The sequence below is a fragment of the Silene latifolia genome, chromosome Y (assembly GCF_048544455.1).
Source record: "Silene latifolia isolate original U9 population chromosome Y, ASM4854445v1, whole genome shotgun sequence".
Classification (NCBI taxonomy): domain Eukaryota; kingdom Viridiplantae; phylum Streptophyta; class Magnoliopsida; order Caryophyllales; family Caryophyllaceae; genus Silene; species Silene latifolia.
In genome coordinates, this window is record NC_133538.1 from 217,576,589 (window position 1) to 217,581,699 (window position 5,111).

Genomic DNA, 5,111 nt, shown 5'->3' on the forward strand with positions numbered 1-5,111 from the left:
CGGTGTCGGTTTTGACTCTAGTTAGTGTCATTGCGACCCCGTCGTCGTGCATTAAACACTCCAGGTATTTTTGAAATGTTTTGAAATGTTTTGTTTTCGAAATCGTTTTAAGTTTTCCGACGTAAAGTTGTACACAAACTGTCGATCAAACGCTGCGATCCCAAAACATGTTGTAGTCTGATAATCATCGGGTGTTTGTTGGAGTCTCAGCAGATACTGGGAATCTACAGCTTTTCAAGCTCTCATTGTTACTATTCCCTTGCTCTTTTGATGGAGCATCATCCACTTTCTTTTTCTATTGGAATTCCAACTTCTTCCTATCATCCTTCCGACTATAGTGATCAACCATAAAACATGGCTCATGCAATCGGGGAGCTCTCATGGTCTTGTCAAGATTGAAAGTGATGGTTTCATCTCCCACTTCAAGGGTGAGTTCTCCATGCTTCACATTGATCACCGCTCCCGCAGTGTGCAAGAAAGGTCTTCCTAAGATAATAGGAATGTTGGAGTCTTCTTCCAAGTCAACAATAACGAAATCCACCGGGATGAAGAATTTTCCAATTCTCTCGGGAACATCTTCCCATAACCTTAAAGGTGTCTTTGTTGATCTATCCGCCATTTGAAGCGTGATGTTGGTACATTTGAGTTCTCCCATTCCTAGCCTCTTGCTAACCGAATATGGCATGACACAAACACTTGCCCCAAGGTCACATAAAGCTTTGTTGATTGTATTGTCACCAATAGTGCATGGAATGGATGAACTTCCCGGATCCTTGAGTTTTAGTGGTGAACTCCCTTGAAGGATGGCACTACTCACCTTAGTGAAGACAATAGTTTCAAGCTTCCGTATTGATTTCTTCTTCGTAAGGATGTCCTTCATGTACTTTGCATAGGCCGGAACGTGATTGATCAATTCCGTGAAAGGAATCGAGACTTCGAAATTCTTCACAATTTCCATGAATTTTCCAAGTTGGTCATCAAACTTAGGCTTAGCTTGACGACTCGGGAATGGAAGTCTAATCACAATGGGCTCCTTCTCTTTGGCCTTTTCTTCACTTTTCTTTGAAACTTCTTGATTGGTGGGTTCTTCTTCCCTAGAGTTTTGCACAACTCTTTCCTTATCACTAGCTTCCACAACTTCATCCTCAATTTGCTTCTTTCGTGCTTCATATCTCGTACCACTCCTCAAGTGAATGGCACTAACTGTTTCATGTCTTGGGGGATTACTTTGAGGTGGTAATTGCCCCTTTTGTCGTTAAGAGTTTGAAGATGCTAGTTGGGTCAATTGAGTTTCCAACATTTTTGTGTGGGCTAGGATGTTGTTAATGGTAATGTCTTTTGCTTGGCTATCTTTTTGCATTTGAGTGAAAACTTCTTGTTGATTCTTTTGCATTTGGAGGACCGCTTTTTGAACATCAAAACCTTGGTCATTTTGTTGATTGTATGGAGTTTGATTTTGATAACCTTGGTTTTCGTTGAAAAAGGGTCTTTAATTTTGAATTCTTATGGGAGGCGGGTTGTATGTTGGTTGAGGGTTTTGAACATTTTGGCTTTTGTATGAGATATTTGGGTGGAATTTGGTGTTTTCATTGTAATAGTTAGAATAAGGAGTACCATTTTTGTATGCTTGAAAAGCGTTCACTTACTCATTCGTTCCCCTATATTCACTTTGGTCATGTCCCAAAGTTCCACAATTCTCACATATCCCACTTGGGATTGATGAAGATGCCACCATGGCATTAATATGATGCTTTGGTGATTTTGTGACTTCTTCAAGCTTAGCCATAGGCTTCTCAAACTTCAAGTTGATAGTATCAATATGAGCACTAAGTTGAGCACCCAATTGAGTAATAGAGTCCACTTCATGCTTTCCTCCTCTAGTAGCCTTGGAAGGTCTACTATATTGTGAATTATAAACCGCTATTTCCTCAATTTTGTTCCAAGTTTGATTATCGTCAGTGAACATACCATTTGATCCCATGTTGAGAATGTTTCTTGAGTCTTCATAAAGACCATTCCAAAATTGTTGTACCAAGAACCACTCGCTAAGTCCATGATGAGGACATGAGCGACAAATTCCTTTGAATCGCTCCCAAGCTTCATACAAGTATTCTTCGTCCCTTTGCTTAAAACCCGTAATTTGAGCTCTTAGCATGTTAGTCTTTTCCGTAGGGTAGAATTTCTTGTAGAAAGCTAGAGCCAACTTATTCCAAGAGTCAATTCCAAGAGTAGACTTGTCAAGGCTTTTCACCCATTGTTTCGCGGTGCCAATTAGAGAAAAAGGAAATAAGACCCATCGAATTTGGTCTTAAGTCACTCCGGTTTGTGAAATCGTATCACAATAGTCACAAAAAGTTTTCATGTGGGAATGAGGGTCTTCACTAGGCATCCCCCCAAATTGGCTTCTTTCGACTAATTGGATAAATGCGGATTTTGCAATGAAATTTCCGGTTAAGTGTTGTGGTGTGGGAGTACCATTGGGTAGGTTCTCCTCGGTTGGTACGGAATGTGAGGAAAACTTAGGCATTGTGGGTTGATTGTGTAATTGATTTTGTGTTGGGTTCTCCTCACCTTCTCTTGCAAAAGGGTTGATGAACTCAATAGTGTTTGGTTGAATATCTACAACCTCACCAATACCTCTCAAAGTATTTCTAGCAAGTCTTCTATTGGTTGTCAAAGTCCTCTCAATTTCGTGATCAATGGATAACAAGTTACCTTGTGATCTTCTAGGCATGCAAAATATCAAACAACTCGAAAACAATTAGAACAAACCTTGAGGAGTTTTACTTCCCCAAGGCAAAGAAAGACACAACTAATAACAATTAAAGAAAATCAAATCAAGTCCGCTTTGAGCTTAGATTTCGGTTACTTGTCGTTAGGAGCACCTAGACCAAAACAATATTTATAACTTCACAAACAACTCTACTACTAGTAAAGAGGCAAGTAAAGGTCGGATCCCAAGGGACGGGTATTGATGTAGGATTTTCGATTGCAAGTAGTGGTGTCTAGGGGTGTCACAATTTGGGTTGAGATAAGAAGATCACTAAACTAAATAACAATAAAAGTAAACAAGAAAGATGACTAAAATGAGATGTAAACAATTGATTAAAAGCACTAGGGTGTCATGGCTTTATAGGGGATTCATGGGAATTGATCATACAAACATATTCTCAAATTATAAGCAAGCAATTATTATTGTGATAGGATCGAGTTGGTTTATATCTTACAATCCTAGAAAGGTTTTGGCCCCGGAGCCGAATCGATTAGATTGTACAACACCTACAAGTCGACTTAATCCTCCCTACTCAACTATATGCATGGTCTAATGAGACTCGAGTTGGTTTATGTCTTACAAGTCTCATTGAAAAGGTAAGTGATGGGTAAAAAACGCAAGGATTCATAGGCTCGCATTTCATCAAACATAACATGTGCATAAGTTGAGATCACAACAAGCAAGCAAATAAATTATGAAAAAATATTAAATTAAGCATGAATCATCCCCCATGTTGGTTTCCCCTAATTACACATTAACCCTAGTTAAGGAAACTACTCACTCATTATCAAGTTTAACATGTTAACAAGGTTGTCAATCACATTAACAAAACAAAACATGATGAATAAATGAAGATGATTAACAATAGTTAAAAAGGGATTAAGAGAATTATACCTAATGATGATTCCAAAATAATAATGCAAAGAATAATAGAAGTACTTGGTGATTGATGGAAGGTTGTCAATCTCCCAATAAACTCAAATAATCTTCAATTACCCAAAATAAAAGATGAACAATAGAGAAATTATGGAAATGAGATTTGTATTAATACTTGATTAGAAGTTGATTACAAGATTAAAGATAGATTAGAATAATATAAACTACACTAAACATTGATAAGAAGAACATGATAATCTAATTAGACTAATGGGGTATTTATAGTGGGGATTATGTGCACAAATTACGGTTACTAAGGGCTTAAATGACGATTAAGTCCTTGAGGAATCGCTCCTCTCAAGAAAAGATGCGGGTCTCCTTTTAGCTAGTGTTCCAAAAATATGCGCATCTCAAGTGAAGAAAGAAGAGGACGTGTCCCTCAGGAGTACAATCCGAGCATCCAAGGGTCGGGACGGGCGGATTGGGGAGCTTTTGGACGGGCGGCCTGGTGGCAGGGACGAGAATCCTGGGGAGCTGCTGGACGGGCGTCCCGAGTGATGGGACGAGCGGATTCTATCTCACCTTCCTTTTCTTCTTTTCTTCTTCCAACAATCCTCCGGGATTTTGTCGGGGCTGCAAGGATCTTCTTCATCATTGCCCATCTACTCCATTATGTACAAAGGCCTTCTAGTCTTGTCTTCTCTTTGATGCTTGGTCATTAGATTCGATTAATTTAGCTCGATTTTGCCATGAAAATGCAAGGTTTGCACTCCTCTCCTATCAAGGAAACAACCCCTCAAAGGATATGCAAAACAAAGGACTAAAGATAGTAAATGACTCAAAATATGCACTGAAAAGCATAGGAACGAGACTAATTCGGGGACTAAATATGCTCAAATATTGATCACATCAAGAAAACACTGTTACCACCACATCGCACCACACTGTCACGTATTATAAGCATTCCACCACTTCCATTACTTTCATACACATTTCTACTCAACTACAGACTTTCACAGTTTCTCATCACAATTACACAAACCAGCTTCACAAGGACTCCATCACAAACATTTCTATCATATCCGTTATACATACTAGGCACAAAATTTTCGACTCGACATTCCCATAACTGGTGACTGGCTTAAGCATAATAGGGCCATGATTTTGAAACGAGGGTGCCTACTCACCCAAAATCTAGCATCAGCTGGGGCTCCCAAGATACATACACCATGTTCATTTTATTAGACTCACTACGTTCATTAGGCTCATTGGTTACAGGTTCCAAAGTTGTCGCTCTGATACCACTTTGTAACACCCTTATATACCAATGAGCCTTAACAAGACCTTCCCCGGAATATAAGGGCGTTACCTTCTCGGTTGCCCAAGGACAGTAATAATCAAATGCCGATAAAAGAACAATTAAGTTATATTACAGCGATTGACAAAACTACTGATATAAATA

General features: G+C 39.1%; 1 non-coding gene across 1 annotated transcript; it reads left to right on the top strand.

Annotated features, from left to right (window-relative positions):
* The first annotated feature begins 2,048 nt into the window (after positions 1 to 2,048).
* Positions 2,049 to 2,155, top strand: LOC141636641 (small nucleolar RNA R71). Its single transcript, XR_012541243.1, has one exon. It is a non-coding gene; the product is annotated as a small nucleolar RNA R71 (small nucleolar RNA).
* The last annotated feature ends 2,956 nt before the right edge of the window (positions 2,156 to 5,111 follow it).